Source organism: Diabrotica virgifera, chromosome 8 (assembly GCF_917563875.1).
Source record: "Diabrotica virgifera virgifera chromosome 8, PGI_DIABVI_V3a".
In the NCBI taxonomy this organism is placed as follows: domain Eukaryota; kingdom Metazoa; phylum Arthropoda; class Insecta; order Coleoptera; family Chrysomelidae; genus Diabrotica; species Diabrotica virgifera.
Genome location: NC_065450.1, coordinates 9153290 through 9171015, shown reverse-complemented (window position 1 = coordinate 9171015; position 17726 = coordinate 9153290). Strand labels below are relative to the sequence as shown.

Here is a 17726-nt window from a genome sequence, read left to right as displayed (position 1 = left end):
TTTCACTCTTTTATAAGATGTTTCGAAAATTGAAATATCTCTGAAAGTTTTTAATATTTAAAATCAGTTTTCATAAATTTATCATCAGTTAATATTAGAGATCTTAAGTTCACAGTGGCACAAACAACTGAAAATATCTTCTGCAAGTGGAAGAAGACTAACATACATTTTACATACATTAATTGTTTTTATTTATTTGGTTGGATCTATCTATGTGTACTCAAGCTTTAGCTATCTTCATTGTAAGAATTTTAAGTTTAGCGTGATATTTGGTAGTGGTACTAAAAAAATCGGACATCATGAAAGACTTTGGATTGGAATCTTTGTAGTCTTTGCATATTATGTTACTGGCAGTTCCCCAGAATTAAATCCTGTACATCCAGACTTGTAGTAGTATTGCCTTATAGAGAAGAAGTTTGTTCTGGATACATTTTTTTGTAAAGCATACCCAGTTTTAGTTGTTCCCATAGAGAGTAGTCTTTATTTTCACTTTCAGAAAGATTTTTCAAAAAATGTTTTAATACTTACCAGTATCTTTGTTTCCGTTTAGTGCTAAGATTGTTTTGTTAGAAAGCTGTTACTTAATTTTTTTTAGATACATTTGATTTCCCGAGCAAGGGTCATTCATCTTTATCAACTGCAATCCTAATTGAAAAGAGATTGTTGAGTTACTTTATATATTTTTTAGATACCTGCAATTTCCATCTACAAACTTTAATGGATTTCCAAATTATTAGAGTACCAACCAAAGTATGTAGGTACTATAAAAATTATGGGTTACTTTTTAATATTTTAGATTTATTTTGATATTTTTGTAATTAATTTTTGATTTTGTAATTCATTGTAAGATATACATGATTTGTGTTTATTGTATTTTATTTATTAATATTTTTATTTGAACACATATAAAATTGTACCACTATATATTATAAAAGTATGAAATAAATTGATTTGTATTTGACAATAAGTTTTTAATTCACTACACTAAGTTTGCAGCAATAACATTTCTTCGTATTCTCTATACACGTAACATGCAACCATTATTTCGATTTTCCTCATCTGGAATCATTTTCGTTGGAACTTTATTATGTTCTTCACTTCTTCATTGTTTTAAAGAGGAAGATGTTCTTTCATAATCATATGAAATGTTTGAAATAAAAAAATATATTATAATGTTTGAAGTTTGTATTTCACTACACTAAGTATGCAGCAATAACATTTCTTCGTATTCTCTGTCCTTCTAACATACAACCATTATTTCGATTTATCTCATCTTGAAACATCATTGGAACTTCAAGATGTTCTTCACTTCACTATCTAAAAGAGGAAGACATTCAATCATAGTATCCAATGTAACACAGAAAATAAATATAATGTTTGCATTTTAGCAATTTTTGCACGATGTACCACGTAAAGTTGATACACAATTAAAAGTGACTGATAAGAAAGCATAAAATAAGTTTTGTTTCAACTTTATAACAGTAAGAAGTACATGATCAAGTGCGTTCATAACAAGTCTATCCCTTTCGAATCCCTATGCAGTAGCTATCTCGACACTTTTAACAATCACATTTAGAAGTTCAAAGGATTGTATTTCTACTGTACTTGATTCAGCATTGTTTTTAATTAGATCCAAACATTTATTTGTTTAGGTAAAAAATTTGTTTCATTCAAAGATGACACATTCACAAAATTATATTTATATATATGACTTTGAGTTTCACTTAAAACAGAATTTTTCTTGAGGATAATCTGGTTTTTACTGAAAATGTCAGAAGAATCGTTTTACAAGTTGACACATTTGATTCTGAAAAGTCTTGGATAGTTTACTGGCTTTCAATTAAACAGGAATTCCATTTCCAATAACCTGGCTTTCTTTACATTCTCTAGTTTTTTGAGTTGTTGTATAATTTTCATGTCTTTTGAGAGACCTTTTTAAAATAATTTTTTTAACTGTATTTGTACTTTTTTTATGACTTTAGCAAAGGAATTGCATTTGGCCTTAATCATGCATCTTTTGTTGGCAAATCTAATTAATAAAGAGGTAACATTTAATCATAAGCTTTGAAAAGAGATCAAAAGTAACCTTAAAAGTACATGGCAGTTTATAGATGTCTATTGTATAATAATAATTAGCTTTCTTAAAATGAAGTGAACTCTTGTGATAGGATAAACATGTTTTAATTGTAATACTTACAGTTTTCCAGTCGTTTAATTGATCATTTTCATTTTATTCCCAAAATAAACAGTTACAACCACATAACCCCATTTGTAATAGGTAAACAAATTCGTCATTTATATGTTATTTATGCGACTTTTGCTGTTGAATCCAATTTTAGCACATTTAAAATATATTAAATATTGTTAGCAAATCGATTTTGTTCACTAATATCTTTAGAAAACGGCATTATAAGCAGAAAAAAATAAACTTTTCTATATGTATACATTGTAAATGTCAGCACAATAGGTCCCGACGGCGGCCATGACACTTTGGCAGTTAGGAAGGGGTACGATTACGGTTTATCCCAATACCTACTTGTTAGTTTTATTCTCTAATAAATTTTGTTAGTCAGTTACATAAATAAATTATTTAAAAATAAAAAAATGACTTGTTTTTTGAGGAAGGTGGAAAAATTATATGTATATCATGGGAGTAAAGTGCCTTTTTCTCCCTTAAATGATTACTGCCCGACGTGTATCGGATTAAACTTCATTCACACTTTCCTCCTTTGTTATACAAATAGCTATTATTTGACAAGTAAGCATTGTTTTTCGCTTAAATTCAATGTTCAAACCAGCTCCCGCCAACCACTTGTCTCTTGGAAGTTTGAACATTTATTTTAAGCGAAAAGCAATGCTTTTTTGTCAAATAAACATTTTTTTTCTGTTTTCTGACAGCAGTAAAATTTATTTTGAATTAAATAAATTACATGCTTTCTTTTTTTTTGTCAATTAAGTTAATTAAAAAAAATATTTGGACCCTGTGTATAAACAGTTATGTTAATATTTATATTATTGAATGCTGAATTAAATGCCCTTTCAAATGAGCTATCACACGACCCCTAGTCTCATTTAAAAAAAATCACCGATTACGTCATCACGTTCGCATGGATAACGCGACTCGTATGAAATATATTATGCCAAAATATCGTAATTAAAAAAAAATCGACCTCTTTCAGGATTTTTCTTTAAAGTCGCCGGTTTACGAGCTATCGTTTTTAATCCAGACATTTGCACCATACTGTAGATGTATTGTTTGTGTTTTAAAATATTCATTCATTGTTTAAAACGTATAAAATGAACCGTATGCAATATAGATCTGTATTGTAACTTCATCACTTGGTTTAATTCAGGTCCTGATTGAACTAAGTTTGTGAAATTAGGATCACACTGTCTTTTATCATCATTGTCCTCTAGAACAGACTTAGATGTAGAAGCGGTATCTTTAAGAAGCTGTTGTTAGTTTAACCCTTTTAGTTTTCCCTCACCGGCTGAAAAATAGCTCGTTTTCTGTCTAGTTGACAATCAAATATATGCGGGACAACACCTGACTTAATAATTTTTGGACCAGCCATAATCTTAAATTTTATAAAGTTGTCCATGCAGTTATTTCAACTACAACAAATAAACAAGTTTCAGTAGGCACATTTCATGAAACGACAACTAATATTTTTGTTAAAATGGAAAATGCCTTATTAGGTACCAAATTAGATAAATACTCACATCGAATTGATACAGATAAAGACCTTTGCTACTTTGTGAAATATCTTTTTATCTCACGTACATGCTTTTAGCCATTTTAATCGCTGTTTTGGTCTTACTGGTAGAGTAAAACAATGTTTGTTGGATGTTCTGACAATTTGGATGTTTCCATTTTGATAAAGTATCCCAGAGAACGGCAGTTCTCGCCAGTGGCGCACAACCCCCCGTACATGCGACACTATATATACACGAAATTTTCGATTTTCTAAATCTAACTGAATTGAAAATTGGACCAAATTCCATCACAAAGTATATGAAAATACGCCCATCCATATTATGTCAACCATCTATTTTGGTCCAAGGGTGTGGATTTAACGGCCCTTCCCATTTAGGGTCTGTTTTTCGTTCTCGTCTCCAAAACTCAACAAAAATTTCGAAAATTTAATTTCAGCTTTGCGGCTTCTGATAGTAGGCCTACTGATAATTACCTTTCCAACGCATGTTTAGTTTTAAAAATCGGTTATACAATTTCTATTTAAAAGGGGGAAATGTTGGTATTTATATATGTGTGTATGTTGTTGGAAGGGTTTCACAGATCTAAATTTTTTTTGCTCTGTTTCAAAAGGGGGTCAGGGCCGGCCGATTCAGAACCGGTGTAGTTTGTGACTTTCGACCACCCATAAGCCAGCTATAGGACTTTGTAAGTACAAAACAGAACATTTTTTGGGGGTATCTTAGGTTCTAGGAGAGGCAGGAAAACTGAAAATACACCAAATTAATAGCGTTGGGTTAAGCTTTCAAATGGTGCCTAAGCGGTTAGTATTCAGACATATACACGGCTCAGTATAGCCAAAAAACTGAAAAACTAAACTTTTAAAAATTTTGGTTTTTCAACAATTACTCAAAATTTTAACATTCAAATTGTGTCAATAACTGAGCGTTTGTAGGAGGACTCTCGAGACGTCTGACGGTGTATACCTCATATCTGGGAAAATTCGAATTTTTAAGTTATAGGCTTCATAAGTGTGATCAAATATATTTGCTATGGGAAGAACGGTTTTTCAAGCTCAATAATTCCTATATATTCATATACTATTTGTCAATACGTTTCAAACTCATGTATAGTGATTAAAATCGGTTAAACCGCTTCGATGTTTTCAAAGCTACAAAATATAATTCATTTGACCATTCTCGTCGAAATAGTTTATGTAGTTGTAGTGATTACGACGCTAAATTTGATAAGAAAATCCGAATTCATTTACCGGCCATCTCAACATTTTTTTTCAATCTATTTCGAATAGAAAAAAAAAACTCTAGTGTGCATTCGATGGGCACTAGATCATTTGAGAGATAATGCTAGAAGACGACCATTTATAACGATTAACGTGGAACCGAACATTCAACTTCATATACTTAATTTATAAATAACTTTGAAAAATTTCTGATACAAGAATAAAAACCGCTAAACGCCGTAAAAATGAGTGGCGCATACAATATTCCAGCTACAAAAGAGCTGATATGAATATTACGTGGCGCGAAAATTTATTCTCATTTTGTTGGCAAATAAAACTATAGTTTTATTTTAATAGATGTTTCCATAATATTTGCTAAACTTGAAGTAAAGCGCACCAAAAAAATAATAATTATGGCTATTGTGCCATACCTGTAAAATTATTTTGCCGTAAAATAATCACTACACTTTAACGCGGAAAATATCAAATCGAAAAACAATGGAACGTTTTCACACCTTTTAAACGCTTTATAAATTTGGAAGAAAACTAATAGCAAGAAATAAAAATGTAATGTTTACTGCTACTCGTGAAAAATAAAGCTATTTAAGCGACGACATCCCGTATAGGCACCCTACTTTATTTCAAATCAATATAAATTCGATAGGAGAAATCCATCTCTTCATTTTCGAGCATGAGATGAATAGCTAGACCTTTAGTTTGATACTAGCGCAATTTACGGGTCCAAATTTTAAGCCGTAATGTGGAATACAGGTTAATCTCTGAAAGTATCTGTAAAGTAGGGGAGCGACTCATGTCCCACAGCACTTACGCCACAATGATTAACCTATTGTTCATCCTCACAGGGAGCTGTTATTCTCAGCTCATTCTCCATCTTGTCATTTCCAAGCGGGTGGACAAATCACCAGAGGACATCTCCCTTATGTCGGCAGGTGTAGCCCAGTTCTGGCCGAACGCATACTCTCGTATTGACGATAACTCCGGACATTCACATAGGACATGCTCGACAGTTTTTTCGTTGTCTTCACTTAGCAGTATTCATAGGCATTATATTGTGCTCTTTTATCACTAGTATTTAAGTGAGAATTCCATGTTAACTTCCTGTCAAGGGTTATACCAAGATATTTCACCATCTCTTCAGAGAAGTTAGACAGCATTTTAGAAAGAAATGGTCGTATTAAGCCCGTGATTCTTCTTTTTTTAATAAGGAGGACCATCTCCCTCTTCTTTGGAATTAAACATAGTGAGTGTTTCTTACTTCTTCTTCTTTAAGTAGCGTGACCAAATTTTTGGGCGTGGGTAGCTTCCATAACAATTTGCCGATATCGTTCTCGATATTATGCGGCATGTAATAATAAATTGATCTGCTGAAAAGCCAGTCCATTGACGAAGGTTTCGGAGCCATGAATATATCTTTCGACCAATTCCTATTTTTCCGTCGATCTTTCCATTGAGTATTAACTGCAGCATCCTGTATCTGCTACCTCTAATTATATGCCCCAGCTATTCAAGTTTTCTATGTTTTATCATCTTGGTTAAATCACCTTCGCCTTGACCTACTCTGTTTAAGACTTCTCTGTTTGAAATGCGTTGAACCCAAGATATTTGAGCATTCTACGATACGACAACATCTCAAAGACTTCTAATTTGTTCATCGTGTTAACCTTCATGATCCAGATTTCACATCCATATAGTAATACAGGATACACATAACATTTTAGGAACTTGATGGTGTTTCTTACACCATCTGTCAATTAGTCTGAGAGCCATTTATAATCTTTGGCATAATTTTGTTCTCAAACTTATCCCTTTAAAAGACAGCTATGTCGTCTACATACTCTATTATATAGAAACCGTTCCTGGTGAGTTTATCAACCAGGGTGTCTAGAACTATGTTCCAGAGGAGTTCCTGGCATTCACCTATTGGGTGATATTATTGGGGAACGTGGTTTTATCAAACGCCCCCTAAACGTATATGAATATTCTTAGGGAGGATAAAATGCTCCGATAGTGAACGTTTATATTAAGAGTTTTGGAGTGAAATCAAAACAAATCTATAACATGAACATGAGAAAATATTGCAAAGTTTTGACACTTTCTAAACGCACTATATATCTGTAAACAAAATAAGACTAAGAAATAAAATGAGGTTCTCTGGCTACTTGTGAAAAATAAACTTATGTTTAAATGATGACATCCTGTATACCCTACTTTATTTTAAATCAATAAAAATTCGATAGAAGGAATCCATCTGTTCATGTGATGAAAAGCTAGACTTTCAATTTGATACTAGCGCAATTTACAAGATTAAAAAATTGATGGGCCAACTTTGTAACATACAAATACGAAAAAAGAGGAGGTAAGGGAAACAAAAATGAGCCTGATGTAAATTTTCTCCACTAGGGTTGAAAATTACGCTTTAACGGGGAAGAGAGGACGGGAGCTTTAAGATTATTTTGGGATCCAAATTATGAGGCGTAATGTGGAATACAGGTAGAAGAGAAAGATTATTATGATTGTAATTTTAATAAAAACTGGCATTATCATTCGAAAACGAAGCGGTTTATTTTTAAAATTTACCTATAAAAATAATTGGAATAAGGGTTGGTTATATATTTCATCAGTTGTTTCTTTGCTTATACTTAAAAATAACAACAATTAATGGTATACTGTTTGTTTAATTGGATGTTTATATTACACGAGAAAAAAAGTAGAATAAATAATGATGATATAATGGTAGGTATAATAATTATACCTACTCACAAGAAAGAAGACCAAAAAGTTTTTGATAACTACAGAAGCACAACCCTGCTAAACGTAACCTAAAAAATACTGACCTACATTCGTTAAGATTGACTATCGGGATATTGTGAAAGCATGCAACTACCACTGTGGGTTTCGCAAAGATCGACTATTCATCAAATAATATTTCTTCTAAGACAAGCTTTGGAAAAAACATATGAGTATGGAATTGATACTCACAATTTGTTTATGGATTATAGATGTTCCAATGACAGTGTAGACAGAAACGTACTATGCAAAGCCATGGCAGAATTTTAAATCTCAATATACTTGGTAAAATTGGTGAAACAATCCTTTTAACGGTCGAGTGTAAGGTTAGAGTGCAGAAGGGAGCATGAATAACTTTTCAGACACAAACAGGAATTCAACAGGGAGACAGCCTATGTGCCTTCTATTCAACATTGCCTAGAGACAGCTATTAGAGAATCTGGAATAAAAAAAATAGTGTACATTATTCATAGGAGAGTAAAAATACTGGCGTATGCAGATTAGGGTGGTTCGAAAAAAACGTTTTTTCGAATTCGGTATCCGATTACCCCTCAAAAGTTGCAGTTTTGTACCCTGAATTCGGGAAAAATAATAAAAAAATTCTAAATTATCATCTATAGTTCGCGCATGTCGCCTAAAGTTACGAAAAAATCAATTTTTTTCAAAAAATTTCATAATGTTGAAAAAAAATTCTAATTATGTTTTTTTTATCCAACACCAAAAAAACAACAGTATGTAACATATATTTGATTTTAAAAATGGTTTTATTGCTGTTTTAAAATAATTTTGGTTCGCAAAAAAAGTTATAAAATGGTAATAAATCGGTGAATTCGGACATTTTTGACTATATTTAAATCACATCGTTGTACCAAAATTAATAGTTAAAAGGTTTTAACTACACTTAAAAATGAAAGTGTGATCGATGCATGTATGTTTCTATAAAAGTCAAAAATAAACTAAATTATTCGCCAAGGCCGTGATCCACGCACTAAGCCACCGCGGCCCGGCGCCTACTTGTCGCGACATGCTGCCGACTGCCGAGCTTGTGCTGACATGAAACCATACCGCACCCGTTCCTCACCTCACAGCTCACAGTCGGTCAGTCGGTCCTCAACAATCAACATAACATGGCGTCTACCAAAACTTCTAAGCGTTTGAGTCTTTGTCCAATTCTTGGTAAGTCAAAACCTTTAAGTGAAAGTGTTTTACCCACACATAAAGATGTTTTGTGAGCATGCATTGAGGAAACATCAAATTCTGCGAAAAATGTACCCTTTTCTGAGATATCTCATTGTGTTGGTAATCAAATAGAAAAAATTTACAGTAAAGCTTCTATACCAACTGTAAGTCATCAACGTGTTGTAAAATTAATTAAAGATTTGCATGACAAGTATTTTACTTTGAAAAAATCATTCAATCGTGATAAACAAAAACCTAACTTTAAGAAAAAGCTTAACGAGTTTGTCAGTGAAGCCAATAACAAACTTTTTGACATTGCTTTCTGCAAATGTGTTATGCATTTTACGTGTTCATGTGGTAAGAGTCCACACTCTTGTAATTGTAAAATAGTTATGGATTGAAGGTGTGATAAGGAAAATAAAATCCCTATTATTGAGAGAGAATTTATCTATGACCAACGAAATATGAGGTTAAGGTATATTGGTTCCTTGGACAGAGTAGAGACAAATTAGTTAATTAAAAGAGATCAACGATTACAAATCTGTAAAAAACCTAAAATTGATGAACCTGATGTTAATGCCAGTAAAACAGATATTACAAGTGAACCTTTACATGACATTCTAATCGAGAATTGCGGAGATGACAGTGACAGTTTACCATCGACCTCTCAAATGCGAATTAAACTTCCTGCGACTGCATTGATGAGTGATAGATACGGGATATCAGATAGAGCCACTGCCGCTATCGCTTCAAGTATTTTACAAGACCTCGGCTTAATCAATGAAGGAGATTTATCGCTTGTAATAGACAAGAGCAAGATCAGACGTGAAAAACATAAAGTTCGAGAGTCCTTACAAACCGAAAATAACAGTGCTAAGATATATGGGGTATATTTTGATGGGAGGAAGGACAATGTTTATTTCCAAGAAAAAATTGGTAATAAAATGTATCGGAGACTGAAGAAGGAAGAGCACATAAGTTTAGTACAAGAGCCTGGTGGAAAGTACATAGGCCATTTGACACCAGTAAGTGGCACAGGAAGCGAAATTGCATCAACCATTTTGAGTTTTTTAGAAAGTAAGGAATTTGACCATAATGAGCTTGTTGCTGTTGGATGTGACGGCACAGCAACAAATACAGGTTGGAAAAACGGTGCAATACGTAATCTTGAGATTAAACTTGGCCGCCCAGTGCAATGGTTCATATGCTTGCTTCATTTCAATGAACTGCCGCTGAGACATTTGTTTGACAGTGTAGATGGTAAGACTTCAGGGCCAACAAGTTTCTCAGGAACAATTGGCGCAGACTTTTATTGAACTGTGAAAAACGCCCGGTTGTTAATTTTGAAACAATCACTGGTGAAGATATAAACATAACAAAAACTGACTTGAGCAAGGACCAAAGGTACTTACTTGACATATATCAAGCAGTGAAGACAGGAGAGTGTCCTTCAGATCTTGCTGTGAAAGATCCTGGTCCTCTTAGTCATTCTAGGTGGTTGACATGTGCAAATAGGACACTAAGACTATACATATCTGAAGTGACACCCTCTGAAGGACTTAAGATGCTTGTAGACTACATTATGAAAGTATACGCCTCAGTTTGGTTTGAAATCAAAAGGCATCCATCAGTGAAGTTTGGACCCAAGCACATCTTCAAAGCTATTCAGTCGTCACGTCAGCTACCCGATAGTGTAAAGGATATCACTGATCCTGTGATGCAGAGGAATGCTTTCTTTTGTCATCCGGAAAATATGTTAATATCAATGGCAGTAGACGAAAGAATCCATGTTCGGCAGTTAGCTTTTCGAAGGTTGCTAAAAGCTAGAAATCAAGAGCCCAAAGGGAAATCCGTGCGTACATTTCAACCTCCGACCATCAATTTTGCTGCTTCAGATTACATTGAACTGATTGACTGGTCTCAGTGTCAACTTTCACCTCCTCCAGCAATGAACCATGTGTCAAATGAGAGCTTAGAACAATTGATTGGTAGTAATGTTTTGCCGGAGTTTAACCTGATGAAATTTCCTTGCCATACTCAAAGTGTGGAAAGAATAGTAAAACTGGTAACTGAGTCTTGTACAAAAGTTTGCGGGACGAAAATAGAGATGGTTTCATAAGAGCAACACTGCTCTCAAGATCAGTCATGCCATCGTTTAACTTTAAAAGTGAATTCAAGACAATGTCTAAAGATGATAAGTAAACTTAAATTCACTATCATGCTAGCCAAGAATTGGTGAATGTAAATATGTAAATATTGTAAAAAACACCCCTACATTTGGATGGATGGTTGGGTAGGGAGTGGGTGGAACTCGAAGTGCAGCCACCTCCCCGTGGTGAGTTCTGGGTAGTTTCAATGTCTTTGAGACGAGCTAAGAGCTGCACATAAGTTTGTGATGTTTTATTAAGGAAGAAATAATCCTTTAATGGTGGAAGAAGAAAGAAAAACATGGCTTCGATCGAGTCCAGGTATTTCAGTTATAATTCAATTTATGAATATTAAATAACATGGTGTAAATGGCCGTTTCATGCTAAATTAACACTATTTTGGACCTAAGATATGAACTAAAAGTGATGTAAAAAACGTATAAATATTTTTTTTTATTGAAAATACACTATAAACAATCCTTTTTTTATAGTTTCACAACAAAAAAAATTAAAAAACCAAATTTATAAAATTTAAAAATTTTTGACAAAAATTGATTTTTTCGTAACTTTAGGCGACATGCGCGAACTATAGATGATAATTTAGAATTTTTTTTATTATTTTTCCGGAATTCAGGGTACAAAACTGCAACTTTTGAGGGGTAATCGGATACCGAATTCGAAAAAACGTTTTTTTCGAACCACCCTAATGCAGATGACATTGATATTTTAGCTAGAATAGAAGCGCATCTGGTCCAATCATTCACTGCATTGGAATCAGCAGCAAAAATAATGGGGCTACACGTTAATACTAATAAAACGAGTATGAAGAGTATGAAGGTCAGAATAATCAAGTAGAAAAACCGGAAGCTCTAATGTTTGGAACATATATTTTCGAATCAATAAGATAGTCAGAAATCAACCAAAGTAACACAGTAACTGCAGAAATTAACAGACGGATATATCTAGGAAATAGAGCAAACTATAGCTCAAAGAAACTATTAACATCAACCATAGTCACAAAAACAACGAAAAAATCGATATACATACTAGTCGAGGAAATGAAGCTGAAAAAATGGAAAAACCTCGCAATTTTTTCGTCCAGCATCGATTTGTACAAAAATTTGGGATTAGGCTCATTACACCCTCTAGTTCATTTTCTATATTGAACCGTTGTACGCTTTTGGTTTTTTAAGGGTGAAAACTACCCTTAAATGTAAAAAATTATAAAATAACATTTTAAACTTTAATATTGTTAACATTTGGTTCTTATTAGTCACATAATGATTGTTTTATGCTTTAAGATATACTATCATAATATTTCAACCCTTAAAACCACCCTTGTTGGAGACATATATAAAAAATTTACTTATCCTAAAAGAATAATTTCGGCTTGCATCGATTTACATAAAAATTTTGGATTAGGATCATCTCACCCTGCACTTCATATTCTATATCATGCTTAAGGGCGTTGATTATTTTTAGGGGTGTAAACTACCCCTTATTTTCAAAAATTATATAAAAATATTGTAAACTTTAATATGGGTAAAATTTGGTTTTGGTTGGTTAAATAATGATTGTTTTCTACTTTAGGATATAATATAATATTTCAACCCTTAAAAACCACCCTTATTAACATTATAGTTTTTATAAGTAGAAATTTTAATAGATCTATAAAGAAAAAAAGTAGAATTAAAGAATTAGAAAAACATTTTTATTTACACAAAAATACGAATTCACAAATATGTACAAATACAAATAGTTTTTTGTCATTTTCCAGTATACGAACCGGTTCTGTGGTATTATACATACATTGAAAATTATCCGTAAGACGACTATCCGAATTTTTCGAAAAAAAAATTCGTTTTTTAAATATAGCTCCTTCATTTTTGGCGACAAAAAGTTTTTTCAAAAATGACTTTGTAGGATTTTTGAAGTGTTATAAGACTGTGTAAACTAAATTCCGTAAGATCCCTTATTTTTTAATTAGAGTGGGTTTAAAAGGCTCGAATAAGGGGGGTTTGCTCATAAATAGAGGTTTTAAACAGCTATATCTCACTAACAGTTCACTGTAATGAAAATTTATATACAAAGGAACTTTAGTTATTAAAAAAGATACAATTTAGTAATTCATCATTTTTTTCCTATCTCCAGTATTTTCGGAGATATTTTGAAGTAAAAGGTGAAATATGGGAAATTCCAAAAAATTAATTTTTCTTTAAACTCAAATTTTTCTAAAATTAGACCTTTTAGATAGGTCAAACTTCTTGGGTGTATTTTTAATACAAATATAAAAGGAAATACAGAAAGGTGAAGACCAATTTTCAATTAGCAGGGTAGTTAGAGGGTTGTTTTCACTGATTTTTTCATAGAATAAAGCAGGTACCGAATTTTTTTGATCATAAGTCGCTTAATTCACACGGTAGAAATTTTATATAATTATTTTTTGAAAGGTCTAACTCTATACTTGAAAAAAGATTATTTAAGTTTTCCTCGAAAAATGCAAAGTTTTTCCGTTATTTGGCTTTGAATATTTCAAATTATCCATTTTACGAAAAAAGCTAACTTTTAACATGCTGTATCTCGGTCCGTATTGATCTTAAAGATATTACAGAAAAAGAATTTGGTTTGTGTTACTAAAAGATACAATTTTGATATCCGCAATTTTTTTGACTAAATGCATATTTTTCGAGGTATCCTAAAAAAAACCTTCTAAAAAAGTCGATTTTCTCGTCGAAAAACTGTTACTTTCAAGCGCGAATAACTCGAAAAATATTAGTTTTACGAAGAAAATATAAAAAACATTTTTTTCTTAGAATTACTTTTTACATCGATTTACATGGATAAAATGTAATAAAAAATGCCCGACCTCGAGATGGGGTGGCAACCACCCCCAAGGTTTTAGCGTACAGCGGCATGATATAGAAAATGATCCTTGGACTATTTCCTACCTTCTGTGAAAATTTCAAGTAAATCCGTGCTGGACGAAAAAATGGCGAGCCAAAATGCTTCATTTCCTCGACTATATATGACTATTTCAAGCCCGTCCTCACTTGCACGTCAGAAACGTAGACGAAGACAACAAAAGGGATGAAGAAAAGTTAGGCTGACCACAATGAATAAAAATCACCTTAGATTTTGGCGGAGGCTTATATGATAATTTTTTTTCCACCTACCTCTACCGAAAGTATACTTTTCCGGACCCGATTGTAGGGAGCAAAGTTGTACTTTTCCTCCCTAGGGAGGAAAATATTTTTCCTCCCTAGGGAGGAAAAGTAAAAGTGACGTCATGGTATTTCATTCATGAAATATAACATATTGACGCCCTGTACAATATCTATTTTGTATTTGGTAAGTATCTATACATTTTAACGTTTAAAACATCCTGTATTTTGTAGAATGGTAAAAAACAGTAAATTGTTATTTTGATTTAACAATGTTTACATTAATAATTCGACTTATATTTGACAGTTGACAGTTATATTCTACCTACTTGTTAGTTTTAGTTTTAATAAATTTTGTTGGTTAGTTACATATATAAATTAAGTAAAAATGAAAAAATTGACTTGTTATTTGAGGAAGGTGGAAAAACCATATGTATAACATGGGAGTAAAGTGCCTTTTCCTCCCTTGAATGATTACTGCCCTCCGCTACGCGTCGGGCAGTAAACTTCATTCTCGGGAGGAAAAGTAGCACTTTCCTCCCTTGTAATACAAATAGCTATTTATTAAAGCATCCACCAAATTGCAGTTTTTTACTTTATAATAATTTATTTACTTTATAAAACGGCGAAATTGACATTTCGTCCCTGCCATTTCCAACTGTCGAATTTCAAAAGTGGTACTTTTCAGGAGAGCAAAATAACTCTTTTTTTAAAAACTCCTAAATCAGCGCATTGATAAATGGGAAAAATTTTATATTTTTGTATGTAATATTTTTAATCCTTGTTAGATTGATAACAAATTGAAACTGCTTATCATTTTTTTCTTTCCAAAAAATCGCATTTTTACTTTGCTTTTTGTATTAATCAAAGATTTGTTTCGGTTCGATGTTTTAAAGTAGCGAATGTATAATAGCGAATAACAACTGTATAATCAAATAATGAAAATCCGGTAAAATGAAAATCATAAACTGTCTCACAAGAATTTATTGGAAGCGATACTGGACCAAAATTTGCACAAATTGTAAACACGTGCATTTTGTTCTTCTCAGCGGTTTAGCATATTTCGACAGTTTACAGATTATAATTATTGAATAACTGTTATAAATTACAACTATAACGAATACGACACGTTCGACAAGTAGCGTTGTACAGATACCTTTAGTTATATTTATACAAAACAAAAGTATCGAATATACCATTTTCGTCAGTTTGCAGTCAACCAAATGGAAAAATGTTCATATTCGATAGTTTAAACAGCATATTGCCCGCGCTTCTAATCAAGCTACAATAACGAGAATTTGCCACAAGATGTATCACGTATAATGCGAGGACAAGGTATCGAATATGAAAAACCCGATTTTTCACATTCGATAGTTGGCAATGGTATGGACGAGCTGCTGTCAAAAATACGACATAAGACTGCAAAACCACCCCAACAGGTTAGCGAAGAACCTAATGAGACCCCATGCTAATCAATATTACAGATTGTAAATAAATGGGATGTTAAAAAACTGTTAACATCACATAAAACATAAAACATGTAAAAGGTTGAACCCTTATAATAATCTAATAATAGTAATAATAATAACAATAATCGGCTATCAGATGCAGGTTGAGACATCTACTCTACATCGCGCTATTTGCGCAGTAGATGACACAACACCAGTCAAACTGAGGGAACCAGAAATGCGCATAAACCATCTTACTAAGGACGAAAAAATGTGCACCTGGATTGGCAAACCTCTGCACGGGCGACATCCCAATGAGGTCAGCCAAGACTATGTCGACAATACGGCGTCGAACTATTGGTTGATATCAGGAAAGATGTTCCCTGAAACAGAAGGTTGATTATTGATCATTCAGGATCAGGTTATTCCAACTAAAAATTACCTGAAATATATCTTCAAAGACAGTCAGATCCAGAAAGATAGATGCCGATATGTATGTCGAACCCAAGAAACTATCCAACACCTTACAGGGGGCTGTTAGGCATTTGCTGCAACTGAATGCAAGGAACGGCATGACTCAGTAGGAAAGATCCTTCATCAAGGAGATAGCTATCAAGCTGGGACTTCTTCAGACGAACCGTCTCCCATATTATCAATATGTCCCTCAGATTATGCTTGAGAATGACAACTAAAAGCTATACTGTGACCGCACTGTACTCACAGATCAAATAGTGGCACATAATTGACCAGATCTCATTTATATATAATCATATCCCTTCTACCATACAATGGTGTAGGGTTGAAGATCTCATGCTAGTTAATAAATTAACAAGATACACAACACTAATTGATGTGGCGATACCTAACAACTAAATAAATAATAATTTGCGAACTAAAATTACTGAAAAGATCGCCAAATAGAAAGATCGGGAAATTCAAATACGAAGAAAATGGAGAATACAAAGTACCCAGACGATACCTATTTTATGTCTACTACTGGAGTCATTTCGAAGAACCTCCTCGAAAACATAAAAAAGCTGGGTCTAAATGAACACGTTTATAAGACCATGCAGAAAGCTGTACTACTAGCGACGACCAGATGTGTAGTAAGATTTCTGGGAGATAATCTAGCATACCAAGTAACCTAGGGCTCGATAACGCGGAAAGAGCCCCACCAGAGCTCAATCCTTTTGATACCGTAGGTATCTGGGATGAGTCAATTTTCCCCTTAGAGGGAGTGTGAGCCGTATGGCTAAATCTAAACAATAATGGACAATAATTCGCCCGTCGGGCCTGGTGGGTCCATTGATTGATTGAGCGTTCTCCTCTCTCCCTTATTTATTGCTTTCATCCTCCAATTGGTGAGATTGAATCTTTTTAGATTTTCTTCTGCATCATTTTTTTACCTTGTTCTGGGTTGACCCCTTTAATTACATCCTCCTAATGTACTTGACAGCTATTTTTGAACAGTCATTTCGACAGCCTTATACGAAATCTTAGATCTTTATTTATTCTTACCTTCTTGTTGTTTTTGATGAATATATCCAATAATTAATAATTTTTTATAGCCATTTTTCTATTCGGAATGTCGAATAAAGGCCTCTCCCATTTCTCGCCATTCATCTCTGTTGTGTGTGAGGCGTTTCCACATTGGTCCTGCGACTCTTCTGATGTCATCGGTCCAGCGCATTTGAGGTCTTACTCTTGGTCTCTTCGCTCCGTACCGTCGCCAGTTTCCAACTTCCTTGCTCCATCTACCATTTTCGAGACGTTAGTTGTGTCCAGCCCATTTCCATTTTAATTTAGCCGCTTGTTCCACGGCATCCCTTACTTTTGTTTTGTTTCGGGTTGCTTCGTTTGTTTGCCGCTCTATGAGTGAGATACCAAGCATCTGTCGTTCCATGGCTCTTTGAGTTTTTCTAGTCTTGCCCATGTTCATTTTTGTGAATGTCCAGGTTTGAGCTCCGTAAGTGAGAACGGGAAGGATACAAGAATCGAACATTTTGGTTCGAAGGTATTGTGGTATCTTTTTGTCTTTTAGTATATATG

The 17726-nt window shown here is 33.4% G+C and overlaps 1 long non-coding RNA gene across 1 annotated transcript; it reads right to left on the bottom strand.

Annotated features, from left to right (window-relative positions):
* Positions 1–858: 858 nt before the first annotated feature.
* LOC126890733 (uncharacterized) lies at positions 859–2499 on the bottom strand. Its single transcript, XR_007700435.1, has 2 exons — positions 2198–2499; positions 859–1317 (listed from the first exon to the last, which is right to left on the bottom strand). It is a non-coding gene; the product is annotated as an uncharacterized LOC126890733 (long non-coding RNA).
* Between the last annotated feature and the right edge of the window lie 15227 nt (positions 2500–17726).